The sequence below is a fragment of the Vidua macroura genome, chromosome 2 (assembly GCF_024509145.1).
Source record: "Vidua macroura isolate BioBank_ID:100142 chromosome 2, ASM2450914v1, whole genome shotgun sequence".
NCBI lineage: Eukaryota > Metazoa > Chordata > Aves > Passeriformes > Viduidae > Vidua > Vidua macroura.
This window is the reverse complement of record NC_071572.1, coordinates 65,551,785-65,571,418: the sequence shown is the minus strand read 5'-3', so window position 1 is coordinate 65,571,418 and position 19,634 is coordinate 65,551,785. Positions and strand designations below refer to the sequence as shown.

Sequence of the window (19,634 nt, the reverse complement as noted above, 5' to 3'; positions counted from 1 at the left end):
CATGTGTACGTGCTTTTAATATAAGGTTTATTTACTAGGTATTGAACAGTGTCTCAGTCAAAGCTATGCAAACCTGCAACTGCCTCACATGCACAAAATGGTGCAAAGTGATCCACCATTTTGGTTCTGTAGTGCACCCACTGTGTACCAAGGAGATAATTTTGGTTTAATTGCAATTTTGTGCCTAGACGAATTGAATTAACAAGTTTGATTATTTGTACTTGAAAAAATTTTAAACTGTGCATGTTAATTCCCAGGATTTAATTCTATTAGTATAATGTAACCCCCCCCCCCAGTTTTTAAAATTTTATTTTCCATAGCTTCTTATCTTTCAATGTAATTTACTTAATAAAGCTTATAAGATCAGCAGTAATATCAACTTTATCTTCAGCTAAATAAGAAGGAATCCAGCAGAACTGTGGTAAATTTTATATGATTCATTTTTAGCCTGCTTTTGCTGTTTCTTTTTGTCTTTTGAAAATAAGGGCCCTCTAGTAGGGTAAGCTTAATTTTGTTTTCCAACACCACACATACTACAGCTTGCCCTGCAACCTTTAAGGGCTGGACAAGGCCACTTTAACCTTTGAATAAAAGTAGATGGTTTTTAGTTCCTTGGGATTTCCTAGCCTACCACAAACAGGTCTGCAGTTGGCTGTGGATGGTGTCTTGTCTCCTGCCTGGGCTCATCAGGGTGCATTGGATGAGGTTCCCAGTGGGTACATGCTGCCAAGTCCACTGTTTTTTTCATAACTCTACCACTTAGGAAAATTCAAAAAAGGTGAAGCAAATACCAGTGAATGCAACGGTACTGTGATAAGTTAGAGAAGACTCTTTGTTCATCAAGACAGAAAGGAGAAGCCTTGTGTAGATAACAGAAAATCAAAGGAGGAGCCTTGTGTAAGATAACAGAGAGCCAAAGGAGAAGCCTTGTGTAGATAACAGAAAACTGCCAGACAGAAACTAGCTAATATGTTGATTACTTAAGCTAGTTGTGTAATTAGAACTTAGGTGCATATAACATATAACCTTATATGGAAAAGACCATTACAGGGCCCGTGGACTTTCACCAAGGAAGAAGAGAGGAGCCTTCGTCAAACGACCACCAGAGAGTAGAAGACGACCCCCTAGCAACAGAGGGCGCAAGCGCAGAGTACACCCAGAGATAACGCGGACACGGAAGAAAGAGAGTATAAAAAGACTGCGGGAAGGGGGAAACGGGGTGAGCCGTAGGCAGAGCGGAGACTCCCTGGCTGCACCCAGCGCTGTTTGCTTGCCATCGCTTGCTGTAATCAATAAATTTCTGATTGACTCTTGAAAGACTGAACAAATTATTTGCCTCTTTTTATAACAGTACCGTACTTACATCTTGATAACAATAATTTGAAGTGTATTCTGAGTCCTGGCAGGAAAGATGAAAGCAAATTTCATTTAGGTGTGTGAAAGAGCTGCAAGCGTTGATTGCTGGCACAAATAACGCAGTCCTAACATTTGATCCTGCAAGCTTTTATAATGCTGTGAATAAATCTTTCCTGATGAATGGTGACTCAGAACAGAGCCTTTTACTTGGCATTTGATAATTCATTTCAATTGCAGCAGAAAATAATTGTTCTATTCAAGCATACCAGGATGTACTTACTCTGTCCCTAATGAGCACATTAGAGCAGGCAACTCATCCCTGTCTGATTTTAGCACAGGCCACAAACTTTATGACTGACTCATTATTCAGTCAACTCTCAGTCCTAAAGAATAAAACTCCAATGAGTTGCAATGGTCTTGAAACTATTTTCCCTTTTCATAAGTCACTCAGGTATTCACTGATTTGTTGGAAGGATCTATGAATCTTTGGGAATACTACTAGTGAGCCTCATGTACTCCATATTTTGCTTGAAAAGCTTAAAAATGGAGCAATATGATTTTGATTATGGAATAGGCTGACTAAAGAAAATAAATCCGTTTATATTTTGTCTACAGTCAGAATGTGTCTTAATAGTTCAAATGTAGGCAGAGTTTTAAAAAAAAAAAGTGGATGACTGAGAAAAACATGTCATACCAGCACTTGGTATGCTGGTATTGTCTATGAGACTGCAGGGACCATTTAGCATTGCTTTTAGGGAGGCCTGAGTCATCAACAATGTCAAAAGACATGTATCTCTTGGGTAAGAAGCTGCTCTACGGGATTCATTGGTGACCCTTATCTCACTCAGGGAATATAAGAGATGTTTGCTTTCCAGAGTATCCTTCTTGGGTTTGTTTCCATGAGGAAAGACAGAACTGAACCTCTGGGTTATCCAGCTTGTCGGGGGCAGGAAGCTGTAGTGAAGGAGTGAGTCAGCCCTTGACAAAACTGTCAGGTTTCAGAATTTTTTTTTTTTTTCAGAAAATGGTTTCTAAATCCTACAGAATAGCAGTGGAAAAATTGGTAGGTGTATCAGACAGTGTGGAAAATTTGTGTGCTTAATTCTCGCTGGGGCACTCTGGCTGTCTTCAGGGAAGGTGAATGAACGCACTGAAATGTCTCTATAGTAATGAAAGAAAACTCATTGTGCCACTGGAGATTGAAGCTGCATGGCCCCGTGGGTAATAAATTGCTACTATTCAGGCTCATGAGCGCATCAAGCTGATGCAGAGCACTTTAATGACCATTATAACTGACGGCAGTGAAAAAGACTATTACTTAAGTACATTTCAAAATGTCCTGTAAATTGGGCAAAGGTACAGCTGCACTTATGCACTGAGACAGCCTCTGGTTTTATTTGGTCTGACAGACTGTGCTCTTCTAAATTTAGGTTTCATCTGTGTGAGCTGAGTGCTCTTATGGTCTCTTTCAGTAAGGGAAGCAGCAAAGCCAGGGAGAAGGGGTCCTGTTCACAGAAGTTCCAGCTGGAAAATGCAGGTTTGGTTAAAGGCAAGGCAGGGGAGGGGAGGGTCCAGCCACTCTTCACATCACAATGCTGCCCTTCCCTAAAAACACCTACTTGTATCTTGAACCAAAAGTGACCCCTCTGAAGGCAGTGTTTCTGAGTGAACCTAAGCAGGATCTTAGAGACCAAGAGTCAGTGCCTCACAGACCTTTACACAGCCAGAGGGAACCAGTTTCTCTGCTTTATATGACCTTCTGGACCTCACAGTCCAGACTCCCCTTCATACTGTGCCTGTGTTAGGTTTGTTTGATTGGTGCCTACTTCTACCCCACTTCATAAGTTACTTGGTTTACAGAACATGAAGTTTCTTTGCTGTGCCATATGGACAGTGAAATTTATGGCATACTGTCAGTGAGTGTGATGCAGCCTTTAATTGGGATTTCCAACTTGAGGTTTATCAGTATCTCTCATCTTATGCTTTTTATGGCTGGGTCCTTCATGGTCAACTTTGCTTTTTGTCTGTTTGGCTCTTTTGGGCCTAATTGAGTCTTTTTTTGGCAGGTAAGAGGTGGTGTGTGAGGTTTTCTTTTTTTTTTTTTTTTTTTTTAAGAGATTTTGTGGATACTCTGGAGTCATGCAATATGGCCTCTTAAATCAGTTTATCACCTGGCAGGTACATTGTGATCAAGGAACAGAGACAAGCAACTTGCAGTAAGCAAGCAGCCAGCAACATTTGGGCAGCCAACACTGCAAAAAATCATCTGTGTAAGCCTCATGTTCAGCACATGGGGTCAGACCTGTGCTTCCCAGGAACCAACCAATCCCACAACAGTGTAGTAAGTAAAGGTGGACATCTTAGCTAATTAATTAGCCATGGAGAAAATAAAGCACACACATTACAGTCAACTGCTTATAATTGTGACCTTCCTAGAGAATGACTGAGTCAGGATTAAAGAATTATTGCATGGGTGTTTGCTGACACAGTTTGGTTGCTGCATAAATTTCCAGTAATTGGTGGCAATCACTCCAGGCTTTGTCAGACTTTTCTTTGGGTAGAAGCCCATGAAAGCCAGCAGAAAGACAAATGTCCAAAAGACAGAGCAGTTTTCAAAGGAGGGGCTCTATGGTCTGCATGAAGCTTGAGGCGAGGACATCATCCAAATCCTAAGTGTGTCCAGAGCATTAGAGTAATTCTAAAGAGAAAGGAATGAACTAAAAAGTTTTTCTCCCAATTGCTTATGAGTTTCCAAAGATTATTGAGAAGTTGCACAGAAAGAATTCATTAATTCTCGACCTCTTGTTTTTTCTTTTTCATATCTGTGAATAACAAGATTATTTATGTCAATGGTCAGATGATTAAAGTTAATTGGCATTTATTAATAAGTCAATGTCTTTATTAATTTTGAAGCTGGTATAAACAATTATAAAAAGGTTTTTTGTCAAATGCCATGAATATTTCTTAACTCTTTCTCTTGGTATAATCTCTGTACTATTCCTGATTCTAGGAGAATTTCAAGGAAGCAGCTGACATTATGCTGGATGTGTAGTGTGAAAAAAAGGGATCTGACCAAGCATTTTTCTTACTAAGTTAACATTCTGCTGCATTTCTTCCATTTTATTTTTGACCATTTTTGAAAAAGCATGACAGCTGAATATCTTGAACCAGCTGAGAGCATTTGTGTTTAGACATGAAGTTAAAGATCAGAAGTTTTGATGTGTAACAGCTGTAGAGGAAATAGGTGCTAAACTCTGTCAGTCTGCCCAGATTAGGCTCCTTCAGGCAGACAGCTAGCTGGAAATAGTAGCACATCTGTATGAGACAGTTGTTCAGTGTTTGCACTGAACAAAAAATATGTTTTGTCTTTACTAATATCCAGCTTACAAAAGCAAAAAACCCTTCCCAAAATCCCATAAAAGCCAAAACAGCAACAACAATAACAACAATAATCACAATAGAGATGCCTCCATTACCATGTAATAAAATCTCAGTCAGTTGAAGCCATTTCCTTTATGTATTTGGAATGTTTGGTACATGCATTTCACACCTGGCCCAATGGTCACTGATTCTTCTTGAGACATTTTATTGGTCCATTGCCTCAAAATGCCTGAAATTCCTATACTTTCCATTTTAGCTGGGCTAAAATAAATTTGTACCATGTTTTGACACTATGTTTGAACACCTGCCATCTAGTGAATATGTTGATGGGTGGGAACATTTTAGGCAAAAAGAAAGTCACAAGAGAAGGATTAAATATAGTTTAAATTATTGTCAATATTCTGTGGCATTAAGATTTCAGAGCTGTGAGGAGTCTATGTTGGTGGATATTATTTTATAAGTTGTGTTGTTTTAACTCTGTGACCTGATTTGGAAGGAAATTTCTTAATTAACGTTCTATATAGTTGACAATAGAGTTCAAAGGAATCAAGAAGTACTTAAAATATAGAATTAAAAATAACTCAATTTCTGAAATATCTGATACTGGCTAAATATACATCTCCTAACTACGTTTAATTAAATTTCTTTTTAAAAATATCCCCTCATTTCAAGAATTAGGTCGGTTACTACAAATACCTTGGCTCATTTAAACAGTTCTCAATATTACCATTATGAAAACTGGCTTATACAATATTTATAATTTCACCTATTTTTTGTTTTCAGGGAAATAAAAAATTCCTTATGCTTCTAAAACAGTGATAATCAAATAAAACACCTTATTTGTGGTGTCAAGTCAGCCAGAAACTTGCAGTTGCCTGTAACAGTAAGGCACAAAGGTGGTCATTGACTTCAGTGTGATCTCCATCAGGCTGTTGTGCATCCCTTTCTGTGAAAACAGTTTCCTATGACTCTCAGGAGCATGAAGGACTGTGAATTTAAATAGACCAAAATTAGTTGTGTTTTTTTTTAAAGAAAGGACTCAGCCTTTGCATTACACAGTCAAAGAATTCTGCTGAAACCAATGAGACTCTCTGAGGGTTTTAGCTTGTTGCAGCTGAAAATTGGATCTGAGTCTGCAGTATTAGAGACTCAGGCATCATGAGCACTGAGTGCAAGCTAGAGCTCTGAGTGTGGAAATCATGTACTAAAGGGCACTTTGGGCATTTCCCCTTGATGCTCCACATTGAAAGTGCACACCTCCCTCCTCCGATTATGGAGAGAACTGGGCTACCAGCACTTGGGTTAAATATCTAAGCACACTTAATGCCAACAGTGTTAATAAACTTTCACTTCTTGTGCAACCCTCTAGTCTTTTCCATGTTTGTCCTAGGAGAAGGAAGGCGTGCAGCTGGGAGAAGGACACTTTTCTGAAAAGGCACAGGAACTGCGTGGTTCCCCAGTTGGGAGAAGTGACACAGTGATTGTTCCCATCCACAGCTGCAGCCATCTGGACTGCCTCTGAAAGCGGGTGGTCTCCCCAGATATGCAGAAGCAGTTGGCACAAGGATGACTTCCAGGTCAGGGTTCTGAGCTTAGGATATAAATACAGTTGCCACTGACTTCGAATGCTGGTAGATCGAAAGGTTCAGAAGGTTAAGGCAACAGTCAGGCAGGGGTCATTCAGTCCAGGCAGGGCTGCATGCTGTTGGATCAAAACAAGTAAGTTACACACTGAAACCACTCATGTAATTTTTCCAAGCACAGACAGCAAGGCATCAGTGAAGACCACAGAAATCTGAAAAGTAAAACACTGGTTGACAGCTGCTAGATATTAAAGTGAGACACAGTTTAGGATGATGTAGCATATTCCTGAAATTGTCACTGCTCATGTTTTGACAGCATTACAAAGGAAATAATTTTCCCAGTTTTGAAATATGCATTTGAACGTCTGTTCCATTAAACACACATCAGTATGCTGCCACTTGTTCCAGTCATGCTTGATAATGAATGGTATGCAGAGATAATACACCTGCCTGGCCTTGTAAATGTTCTGCAGGGAAAAATCAAAATTAGGTAATGTAAGTCGAATTTTGATGGATAGTCCTGTTACAGTCAGTGTTAAATCCAGTGTCCTTAATTACTTTGTTGCCTGAATTGGAAACCCTTCAAATAATGAGGGGGGGAAATAAAGCTTCTTGACAGTTAAGAGCCAGGGAATATAATTTTTGTTGCAAGGCCCATCAGTTACCCACAGATGACAGCAAATCCCCATGCAGGTCAATCAGAGAGGGGATATAAAATGGAAGCAAGTGTTGACACACACACTATTCAAAGATATTAAAGCTAATGTTGACATGGCTAAAAATAAAGCAAGCAGAGGTGCAATTGAGATCCCACTGAAATCAGTACAAATCTTCCATTTACACTTCAGGAATGTGATGTAGCTATCAAAAAATAGGAAAGAAAAGACACTAATTAAGGATAAAAAAAGGGTTAACTTTAAGCACATACTAATTGATGTGTCTGCTAATGTAATTTAAAAACCAGCTTATTTGCTGTCTGAAAACTGGGACTCTTAAAATAGCTTGCAAAAACGTTTGTCTGAGGGAACCTCACTCTTGCATCCATGCAGAACAGATGCAGGCTTATGGTGTGCTTTAAACCTCAGGGTAGAAATTTCTGCCTAGGAAGTTTTCCTGCATAAGACATTGAAGCTGTGGGTATCTTTGCTAGAATGACTGTGAAGTGCTGTAAATCAGCAAGAGATGAGAGGATAATATGCACATCTCATGCACTCATTTCTGCTTGTTGGGCTTTTACATGGTGTTTACTTGTGAAGAATCACTGCCAAATGAGTCTGCTCCAAAAAGGCTCTTGGACAGTTGTCCCACCATAGCATTTCATTACCCATCATGTTTAAGGAGGGATGAGTTGACTGCAAGGACTCACTGTGCAGTTTATCAAGCATGCATGTGGCTTTTCTAGATAGGTGCTGTGTGAAACTCAGAAACACTTCTTTCTTCTCTGATTTTTTTCTTTTGAGAAACAAGGGTTTACAGCCCTGCAGCCAGTCAGTCAGTGGCCTGCTTGTAAATCTCTAATGAGCTTGCAGTTGCAAAGACTACCTGTCTGTCACAAACCAGGTGCACACTGCATGGCAGGTAGCTCAAATACTTTATATGTCGTATTTACATATGTATATGTATATGTATATGTATATGTATATGTATATGTATATGTATATGATCTCCCATGCAAGTAAATCAAGACTGGGCAGAAAGTCGGGTTTTATAACTGGTTAATATTCCTTCTGCGAGCTTCTCCCCTGAGCAAGCTGTCACTGCACTGCAAGAGGCCAACTTCACTCTAGATTTTCAGCTAGGAGCCTCACTGATCTGACCAGAAACTGGCTATGAGCCATGTCACTGAAATCCAGCTATTGCTGCGACTTTGTCTGAATTCAAGGATCACCAGTTCTGGATTCAGTAAATTATTGCTCACCAGTCAGGAAGTTAAACATAGTGTTAAGGACAAATACCAGGATAATTACACAGGGAGGCTCTGATACTATATAACTTAAGAGCTAATTTAGGCTCCCAAGTCACTTAGAGAGTCTGCAAAGAAACACTGATTCCTTCAAAGGAGAATTCAAAGCTTCAAAATTAAATATCTATGAGAGTTTAAAATAACTGATGTGAACATAGCAACTGTCCTCCATGGTTTGTAATTCTTGTACTTTAACTGGTCATGAAATTTCTCACAATCTCCTTGTATAAAACTGTTGTGTGATCTTGCAGAAGGCTGACAGACCTCACTTGAACCCCACAGTACAGTACAGTACAGAAAGCTGCCTGTACCTGGTGCCCCAATGGTCATCCTTTGGTAGCAGGGTAACTCTACTATTAAATATGTTTGCACATTGAATCCTGATGTTCTCAACTGAAATTATGGTACTGTCTTTATCTAAAATGCTCCTGACAGCAAGTTCTTGAATTGTCCCATAATTCTGAGATGCCTGACATATTATTAATGTGCTTTCTTATTCCAGGCTCTGGTTTGTGAGGCTCCTATACATGATGTGCGTATCGTGCATCACGCACTCACAGAATTGTCCTATGAGTTTACACTGAAGCAAGGCCTGACACATATGATGAATTAAAAAACATTCAGCAATGTTAATCCTTGCATTGTGATCAGTTCTTGAAGGGACCAATCAGCTTGATACTTTTCTGACAGATGCCAATGACAGAATGTTCAGTTAAGTGTGACGTGGTGAGACAGGCTTTCTGTCATATAAACAATCACCATAAATACATGTAACGAGTAGAATCATAGAATAGAGCTGGAAAGGACCTTAAAATGTCTCACAGAGCAGGCCAGATACCCTGATGGATATTTCTCTAGCTTCCTCTTTAAGAACCCCACAGATGGACCTTCCCTAAGTGGGCTATTCGCTGTCTTTACTGCCCTTAATTGAGTCAATTCTGCAATCTCGCCAGAATCTTTTTTTGCTGCAGATAAGGCCTGCTGGTTTCTGTCTTATTCATCATGGATGCAGAAAACATAAGCCTCCCTTCTTTTCAGCAACCTTTTCTGTATTTGAAAACCATTATCATGTCTCTGCTTCATTTTCTCTTCCATAGATGTCACCAGATGACACAAGGAAAAACTACGCACCACAGCCTTGGTCACGATGAAGAGACTAATTTATTTTCTCTGACTCAAATCTTTTATAGTTCTCAAAAGGTGCCAGTGGATTGGAGGGTGAATGTGCCACCTCTCCAATGACACTGGACAAACTACCTGTACATCAAATTTCTCCGCCTCTATGAAAGAATGCAAAACAATAGGTTGTTTACAGAAAGTTGTGTGGGAAATTTCTCTACAAGAATGTAAACTCAGAAGGCTTTAGAAAACTCTTGAAAATCAGGGCGACACATAGATTGCACAGTACCAATTAGCTCAATCTTTCTTTGTAGCTCGTGTTTTCTAGTTCTCTGATCATTTTCTAGTTCTCTGATCCTTCTCACACTGCATAATAAGAGCTTTGTGAAAGAAAAAAAGTAATCAGAATTACTTTACTCATTATTACTTCTATTAATTATTCAACCACAATGCATTTTATTTGGGTTATTTCTAGTCTAACTTTACTTTTGATGCTTAATAACATGTATACAGATATATCTCTATAGATTTTGCTTCTGGGTTATGTTGGCTCACACTCTTTGTGAGTTGCATGTCAGGAAATAACAGAAGTCTACAAGACAAACAGACATACTCTCAGGGCTCAGAAATATAGACATCATCTCTTTCTTGCTATGTGGTAGCTAATGCTTCCCTGATAAGACCAGATGCTTGTCTGAAATTGTGTAACTGCTACCAATGTACAAGTCCACTGCAGAGGTGTGAACAACTTCAGTCTGGCTGTTCTTCCTCATCCTGTTGGGCACAGCTCCAGTCTCTGGGGCTTCTGCAGCTTCTGTTGCACATACCTGACAGCCTGGTTACCCCTCTGGTCCCTGCTTTTTTCTACAGACCTGTGGCTGACCACGGACTCAGTGACTGCAGCATAATGAGTGGGAGTGTCTGAGTTCAGATTACACAGCTGTCCTTAGTGCCAGCCTTCCTTGCCTAACAAAGCTGCCATCCAAATAGGCTCCTCTGGACAGGGGTCGAAGGAGGGAGTTTCCATGTACTGCCCATGATATGCAGGTCCATGATGAGCAACACTTCTGAAGTGTTTCTGTATGTTCTGTTTCTGACCTAGCAGAAGTTTTCTTTCAATGGAGGTTTAAGTGACACTTTTAATACAGTTTGCCAAATCGAAATACAGCCGTGGTCCCAAGGAGACCAGCAAGAAGCTTCAGTTCTTGACTCTTCCAGTTGAGTAGCATATAAAAATAAAGCTAGTGAAGTCCCATAGAATACTGAAATAATGTTATTATGATATATCACATATCATATATGATCCATTTGTGAAGACTTAGTGCAATGCTTCCACTGATGTGTTTTTGGGAAAATACTCTGTTTGCAATGAAAGCAAGAAGAAACTTTGAATCATGTCTACCAAAGCCAACAGACCTGAGTGAAGAAAAAAATGATTCTCATTAGCCTGAATGCTATATAGAGGTATAGCTGACAATCAAAGAGTTAATTCAATTGCAAAAATAAATAAACTTTTCATGCAACCTGTTCCCTTAAGAGGTGCTTTGTTCATTTTCACTCAAATTCTGTAAGAAAGAAAGGAACAGAAGATAAAAGCTGCTAGAAAGCTGTGCAATTTAGGGGAGAAAGGAGAAGAACAAAACCAAAGGGGAAGAGAGGTGGAACAAAAGAAACTCACTCAGAGAAATGAGAGCAAAGAATATCCACTAAAAATGAGAGAAAGGCTGGCATCAAAAAGGGTTTTCAGCCTCAGAAAGCAGCAAAAAGCCAGGCACTGCAGATAGTATCACCAACAAATCCAGTCTGCAGAGAGAGATACTCTTGCAGGACATGCTGCTGCTGTAGGGGTTAGGAGAGAAAGTGTGATTTTTACAGGCTTGAACTTCAGAGGGATTCTTTGAACATGAAGATTCAAGCTGTTTTCCAGTTGCTGAATGAAGCTCAGTGATCTGTTTCACCTTTTGTGTTTCTCTTTTCTGATTGACCTTTATTTGTAGACTCCTGATTCAATGAGCTATAATAATTAAAAAAGATTGAGTTTTTAATTAAAGGTATAATGAATTTGGATTTTACTCACAGAGAAAAATGTTCCATGTGGAAAGTTGATATTTTTATATAAGAATATAATGCCTCTGCTGGAACACCCTTTTGAGGGAGACACAACTAAAGAAATGGGATATGTTAAGGATTTTGTGGGCTGCTCTAGTCTCCTTTTTCCCCCATAAAATAAATTATGCATTAACATCTTTGGTTTCCCTGGGTCATCCAACTCATAATATCCCCCAAAGGATGCTCAGCATCCTAATGCACCCAAAAGTGATGTCACCTATGGGAATCACTGTCACCAGAATAAATTATTCATAATCTGTCAAACACATGCTTTCTGTTGCTACTTTTGGCGCTGCCCCTGCACAGGCACTGTTCCAAGGCCTGACCATTTCCTGTTTGGAAAGAGACTGCCTTTGGCATGCACTGGCAGGAGCCTGGGGACCCAGCTCCCAGTGTCACCAGGAGGGGAGCAGGGCAGCAGGGGCAGCACACAGCAAGCCCACTGCCTCCCTCCAGCCCTTGCCAGTTTCCACCCCAGCACATCTGCTCTCCAGTGCTGATCCATCTGTGAACAAAAACACAGACCAAACATGGTCTGTGGAGAAGGAGATTTCATTTTCCCAGAGCCATTCATCCCTATGAATGTTTCCCATTTCCAAGCTCAGTTCTTCAGAGCTGTTCACAGTCGCTCTGTGAGCTGCAGAAGGAATAAAGCACACGGACAAGGCCAGGCTGGATGGAGCTCTGAGCGACCTGACCTAGTGGAAGTGTCCCTGTCCATTGCAGGGGGGTTGGAACTGAATGATCTTTAAGGTCCCTTCCAACCCAAACAATCCTATTGACTGTATGACTTTCCAATGATGTATTTCTGTTGCTTGAGCCATTTTTTTTCAACAAGACAGTCGTTGCCCTTCAGCACTTAGTGGCTCCTTTAATTAGGACTAATCTTAGTTGCTATAAAATGAGCCCCACTTTCCCTTGCAGCTTTCTTTCCACAGCAGAGTTGGTGGTAAAACGTGGGGTGGTGCTGTGCACAATTTCACACTTGGATCTATGAGCACTGGAAGTGGGTAGAGAAACAATGCAACTGCTTGAGCCTGGTCCCATATCTCTGCCAATGGCTATTTTATGAAAAGGGAAGAAATTAATTTACTTAGGAGCCACCAGTCCTCTCTGAGATTTGACTGTTTGAAAGTCATGGAGGGTAAAATGGCAAAGCAAAAAGACATACACAAACTTGGGTTGTTTTTGTAAGAAACCAAGATAGAAACTGTGCTTAAAGTATCTTTGGGTACTGCACCGACCTTGAGCTCTTTCACTTCATTAATTCTATGATTTTATCACCATGCTTTTGTATTTAAAAAAATTCTCTTCTCCCTTCCTGTGAAAAAAATTTTTGTCCCTCCCTCTCCCACCCCTCACCAATCTCCCCCTTTCTTTCATCTCTCATAATTCTTGGTGTTATAATGGCTAAGGAAACAGTTTCAGACAAAAGTCTGGTATTTTAATTTTGATAACCTTCCTGAGCAGGAAGGTTTGTGTGGGATGGAGATTAATGAAAGCCAGGCACAATGCACCCTTGTCACTAGGTAAAGTGAGAAGCAGATAACCCTCAGGGAAGCAAGTGGTTCAGTAGGGGAGTAAGTAGTAACACATTTTAATTTTCCATACATCCCTACCCACTCTTTAATGGAAGGAGAACCCAAATGGCAAGCAAAGAGAAAATGGAAAGGAAGCAGCAGCCTTACCTTTGGATGGCTGAGAGGAGAAGGGGCCTGGGGGCCCTGCCAGCAGCAATAATTGGGCCTGACACAGGGCCTGCTGTAACAAGTAGATGTTTTTTTTCTGGTACATTTTTATCATCTATCCTAAGGAGCCAAGTAACAAGCCAAGCTTCACAGTTCCATAATCCCCAAATCCATGTGGTGCCCACTGTTGTCGGTAGCAGAGGCAGAGAGGAGAGATGATGGTGGGGCAGAGCCCTGGGTAGCCCTTGCAGGGTTGGCAGGGCCCTGTGAGAGGCACCATGGTTATGAGCCAGGGCCCAGAATCTGCCCAGACAGGGCTACAGCTCCCTGGCCAAGATGGGCAGAAGGAGATTCCCTGCTCCCTAGGGCCATTTTCTGCTTCCATGTCCTATTCAGCTGGCAGGCATTGCCCCAAGCCCAGAAGTTGCTGAGGGACCTACTTATTTTCCTTTCAGCCCCAGGGCTCATCAGGAAGCACCAAACCCATGTCACAAGAGTTCCTTCAGCAGGAAGCCCTTTCTGAAGACTTGCACATCTTTTCCTGATGCATGGAGGTAAACACCTGCTGCTATTTACCCCTGCATTTCCCAGTAAGACATTTGCCAGGGAGTCCATCCGTAGTAAGGCACATCTCAGGTATGTTTCTACAATTAGGGTAGGGCAGGAGAAGTGTAGGAAGGGCTACTCCTGCTTGATGAGGATGGAAGCTAAGCCATGTATGTCTTCAGGACAGCTGCATACATAGCTGCCCAGCCTGCCATTCCCTCCCTCACAGACTTCCTGCATCTCACAGGTGGCAACTACCAAGAGATTGTGTAGATGTGGCTAGAAAAATGAAGATTTATCTACTTCCTGGTGTTTTAACCAGAAAGTTAAACCTCACTCTTAAAAGTTGCCCCATATCCTATACTGTGATGGGACTTAAATAAACCTATAGTACATTTGATGCTTGGATTATTTTTAACTCTTTGAGTATAATTGTTGGCCTTTGCTAATCTTCCAGCACCTCACTCCAATAATATTAGAATGAGTAATTACTGAAGTAATCATGGATAAGTAGCTCACTTCTTGACTTTTTGTCTTATGAAATAAGCTTCTAAAAATCATTTCTGAAGTGTTCCTTGAATGATGACAATGCTCTGTCATTTCTGAATGAATCTGTAGCACAAGAGAGTTGCTAGAATTAGGACGGGAGGGGAAAGGCTGCCTGGAAGCATGGAGGAGACAGGGTGAATGTTTGACAACATGCAAGTGCAGTACATGTACATAACAAAAATGATAAACTGAAATAAAAAAGAAAATTATGAATTCACATGGGACAGCTTGAAGCTCTTACCCATCATGATGCCTTCCTGTCGATGTTTGCATGAGGAAGCTACAAGAAGTGAAAGCAGAACTGAAAACAGCATGGCCAGACTGCAATTCCCTATTCAGTTCAGTGCTTCTGAGAGAAAGGACAGCACTTAGATGGTGACAGGGACCACCCCAACATACAGCACAGAATATGAGTAAGAATTATTAAGTAGGTCAGACAATCTGGAGATCAGTCTGTTTCCATTGCTGTTGTTCTACAGCACAGACCTCTGCAACCAACTCCAGAGGAATTTGGTGACAGCAGCCTCAGGACTCTCCCCTTCCCGGCTGGGTGGCAGGTCTGTCCTTGAGTCCCAGCTCCTTGCCTGCAATCTCACTCTGGATGCACCTCAGACAAGTTTCAACATCTTGTGTTGTGCTTTTTTACTTTTACCTGTAGCCATGCATTGACCCCTCTTTTACCTGTTTGCTTGCTGCTTTGTTGACCTTGTGTGTTCAGTTTGCTAAAACTGTGGCTGGGTTTGAGCAGTAACTAACAAGAAAGCTCAAGAAACTGCTTGTTTCCACCCATGCACATAAATACTCATAACAGACAAAAACTTATTCAACTAATTTCACATTCTAATAAACAAAAGCAACATATATGCACCAATCCATATTAAATTTATCCTCTTTTCCTCAAGTTGTTTTCAGCATCAGAGTTTCAGGGGCAGAGCAGACACTTGCTGGCAAGACTGCATCTCATTTTGGAAATTTTGCCATGTTCTGGATTCCCCTCAGACACCTTGAAACTCTCCTTTATATCCAAAATATTACATACCATCAAAGAATTCCTCTCGCAGCAGCAGATAGTTTCCTGACAACATGTTTTTGATGAAAGCTTCTGAAACAGAGATTTTTTAGAGTTAGGTTAACAAAATGAATTAAGCATTTATAATTTAGCTTGTAGAGTTATGTGTTGAATTTTCAACCTTTTACTTAAGAAACCTCTGCCTAGTACAAAGGGCATAGGAAAATGCAAATTTCTGAAGCTTCTTGCATAAAGAACAATACCAGAAGAAGCAAAGAACCCAGATAAAGAAGCTCCTCTGTCTCCAAGCTTATCAAGACTGACAGACGTACTCAGATAAGCACCAAAGGACCAAAAGCGCACGCGCAGAGAGGAGAAGTTCAAAAGTTCAATCATGAGGAAGACCACAATCTTCAGCCTCAGGACCACCAAGAGACCCCCGTACGACCACCACAGCAAACCACGCGTGCCCAGAAGGGCGTGGACTTACTTAGCATGAGAAGCGAGGACAGGCGGGGCAAGGGGTTGAATATGCATGAAAAAGTTGTGCAATGTATTGCATATGGAACGACTTTAAGAATAAAAGTGTGGGTCAGACTGAGGCTCGGGGCACAAGTTTTGGAGAGCTATCTCACTCGTGCCGGGCGCTGACATACATACCCACTTCATAACTACCCCAGGTTATGGAGTCTATTTATTTATTCCGCGTATCGTTTCACTTCTGCTCTGTACATTTGTAACCCTTTGGTTGCTAGAGGATTCATCTGTTTTGTAACAACACAGGGGTTTGTGAAAGATCTTGTGCATAGGTATCAAAATTGTCTGCTGTAACTACTGGCTACCATGATAAGCACTGCAGAATGCAATAAATCTCACCCTAATTGTAGTAAAATGTTGTCCCTGCTCTTCCCTTTAAAGCCCGTTTCCCAGCTTTACTTTTTCAGGAATCTTTCCCTGATTTGCAGCTTAAGTTTTCTCATAGGCAGAGTGTCCCTGTTGGTTTTTACCAGCTTCATCCGTTCCTTTTCAGAGTTATTCTGTCTCCCTTGAGCTCAGTTACTGGATTGATCGACAGAGGGCAATAGTATCTCACTCCAGCTTCCAGTCCTCTTTCCTGCTTCTCTTTCCCCTCCCTGCTGAGTGTCTGCATCCATCATTTGCTTCTCCTACTTCCAAACTTTCACCTTTGACCAGTGAAGGAGGGTTCCTCCAGCAGTTACAGGGGGAACAAGAATAAGTGTTTTTCTGCAAAGCCTGGCACAGTGCTCAGCCAAAGGATTTCTCTGTGCCCAGCCAAAGGGCTTCTCTGTGCCCAGGGCAGCGATGGTGCTGAATGTTGACACAGACTCTGAAAGCAATTCTGCAAATCACAGTCCGAGGGTTGTTAAAAACCAATGCACCCATTTTTTCTACAGAAGTAGAAACTTGCAGGAAGGGCAGACAGTAACCTCCTGGGCCAGCCCTGGTGCTCAGCATTCCTGCTGCCAGGGAATGTGTCTCCCTGTATGCCAGGCAGGTGCTGAGGATGCTGCTGGTAGTGCTTCCAAAACCTGTGAGCATGGATCCGTTGTCCAAGGACTGCAGTGTGCTGATGGCCTGCAGACTTAGATTCAATCCCTCTACACAGGCATCTACTGGAAAGTACACAGGGCTCCCCAAACAGGAAAGGATGATTGAAAGGAACTTTTTTCCTCTCTCTCTCTCTCTCTCTCTCTCTGTCTCAAGTTTAACCCCTAGTGGAAGTTGCTGCTTCCATTTAATTTTCAGTCAAATATCTGCACTTGTCTGGAAACAGTTTGTCATATGAAAAATATGAAAATACTTCTCCTTCTGGGTGGAATGCAGGAGGTATTTGCTTATATGTACAACTGTCTCCCTGGAATGGGAAAAATCAATGGTGAGTATAACAATCATTGTATGTTCTAGCCAAAAGTCAGTACTACCCCTATAGGAAAATATGTTAGGGATTGTACAGTGCAAGTAAATATTTTTTTGAGCTAGACTGCAGCTTTAAGCCCTGGACTCAGAAAAGCTTGCTCTGTTCATGTTATGGACTGTGAGTTGCCTAATTGAAGTTGCTCAGGACTGTTCATGCTTCAGGACACTGAGCATGCAGGGAAGGCTTTGAGGGGCTGGGGACTCACACATGCTCCCTCAAGGGCAGACAAGGGAACAGCTAATAACTCTGCCTCTGTGATAAGGATTTGTATCTCTGGGGATGCACCTCTGTGGTCTTCTGGCTGATGGATTTTCTCTGCTCAGACTGCAGGAGAGCTGAAGGGCAGCTACTTCTCAGCATCTGAGTACATGATTAGCATGGCATTTACTGCAATGCATGTAGGCTGCCATGCAGCCGTTCTATACCTTTAGCCTGGACTTATCTTCCTAAGAACAGGAGAGAGGCCAGAGAAGGTCAGACTAGAGCTTCACCTAGCCCAGCATCCTGGCTCTGCTCTTACCTATTGGACAAGTCACAGGGAACATGTGTGAGGGAAGGGGCCAGTACGAAATGCCTCACATCTGACAATGAACATTAGACAATGTTCACTCACTCTCTGGCAAGGCAGTTATGTCCAAACTGTCATATTTGATAATAACTGAATGTGACTGAACAAGTCTGAATACTTTTGAACAAATGTATACTGTTGACTTCAACATCCTGTGACAGTAAGTTGTACAGTTTTCCTTAGAGTTACAAATCATCCTTTCACTGCTATTCTCATTACAGAAAGCTAATAATATCTTACTGTATCATCCCTGAAGCCCACTATGCTAGCTTGCAGGAGACCAGAGGTAAGATTTTGCCTGTTTTCCATTTTACAAACCAATTGCCTGTGTGGCTACTACCTGTTTTGCCTTGCACCTGCCCTTCACTGCAACGTTGCCAAATTTTATGCATGTGATTGAATATTCCCATATTCTTTCTTCCCTTTCTGAGGTGACAATGTCTCCCAGCCCTTGGGAGGAGCCCACCCATCCCATTTGTGCCATCCATGGAAAATCTGCAGGCAGAGACAGCTTGCAGTTTTCTTTTATGGTATCACTGTTCAGATGGGGTTTCCCTGCAAGTCCTGTTGAGCTTGATTAGACTGGAGTAGAAGACTGGAGTAGAAGAAATCAACTTCCCCAGCAATCTGAAAACAGCAAGGCATGTAAAAGAATCCTCAGCTCTGCCCAGCTATTTAAGGAGCATTGAAAGACTTCAAAAATATTTCTGAGGCTTTTTCTCGCACTTTTTGGACAGATTTCACAGTTCCTCCCCTTGATGCAGGTGAACTGTGAAGATGTTAAGTGACTAAGGTTGCCATTTTGGTCAATAAAAAAAGGATGTTTATTTGTCTTCTTGACAAATGCACATCAGCATCCTCATTATTAGAAAAAAAAAGGTGCACCTGATAGTCATGGGGTAGTTGTGTTATATATAATACTCTTATTACTGTTGGCCTTAAAATACTTCAGAGCCAGTGTCATCCTTCTTTATTTAAATTTAATTTACACAAAATAATGTTCTTCTTGCTCCATTTCTTCTAATTCCCTCTCTTTTCCTCCCCTGTTCATTTTTATTTATAATTTCAAAATTAGTCCATTCACCAATGTCACCCCCTTCCACAGTCCCACATTTCACCTTTGCAAAACACAGCAAAAAGCCAGCCATTTATTCTGCTTGCCATTTGTAGCAATTAAAAATAGGAGTTTGCAAATCGAGTTGCACTGTCATTAAGCATATGTCATTCAAAGCTTGTGCAGAGACAGACAAAAGTTATTGATCTTCACTGTTTGGCTTTTGCTTCCTCCTGCCACCAGTATTACCTACCCTTCTAGAACAAGTGTGTATCACAGCATGTTTTCCTTTGTACCATTTTTACCCTTACTTGACTCCACTGGCCTTTTTCAGCTGGTTCAGAGTGGCTTTGGAGGCGAGTCTGTAACTCTGATGGGTGGGACTCTGCCATGAGGTTTAGCTCCTGTAGGCCTAATGTGGGTGGGGGACAGTAAATGGGGGGTGGGATGTGGAACACTGCATTAAATCACACACACTTTCGTCAGTAGCTGGCACTGGCTAAAGCTGCCCTGCCCCAAGGCCAGCTGAGAAGCTCCCTCACTTGGCTTTTAATCACTGCCTAACCACTACTGCAGAAGACGGGTTTTACCAAAACCCCACATTTTTTGACTCTGAGTCCTTCCTTCCCTTTCAAAAGTCGCTTTCCTCTGCTTAGAGGGCAATGCCTTCTCCCACACATCCAAGTGCCCTCAGGAAAAGAAGTCACAGTAAAATCTTCAGCAGACTCTGCACATGCAGCTAGAGACAGTGAGAGTGGTAGTTTTAGGTG

At 41.5% G+C, this 19,634-nt stretch overlaps 2 long non-coding RNA genes across 2 annotated transcripts; one reads left to right on the top strand and one right to left on the bottom strand.

Moving 5' to 3' along the window:
* Positions 1-3,813: 3,813 nt before the first annotated feature.
* LOC128803772 (uncharacterized) lies at positions 3,814-13,345 on the bottom strand. Its single transcript, XR_008435829.1, has 3 exons — positions 13,200-13,345; positions 5,573-5,724; positions 3,814-4,178 (listed from the first exon to the last, which is right to left on the bottom strand). It is a non-coding gene; the product is annotated as an uncharacterized LOC128803772 (long non-coding RNA).
* Positions 13,346-13,524: 179 nt separating this feature from the next.
* Positions 13,525-18,543, top strand: LOC128803773 (uncharacterized). The gene is made up of 3 exons (XR_008435830.1): positions 13,525-13,753; positions 18,032-18,096; positions 18,242-18,543. It is a non-coding gene; the product is annotated as an uncharacterized LOC128803773 (long non-coding RNA).
* Positions 18,544-19,634: the final 1,091 nt, after the last annotated feature.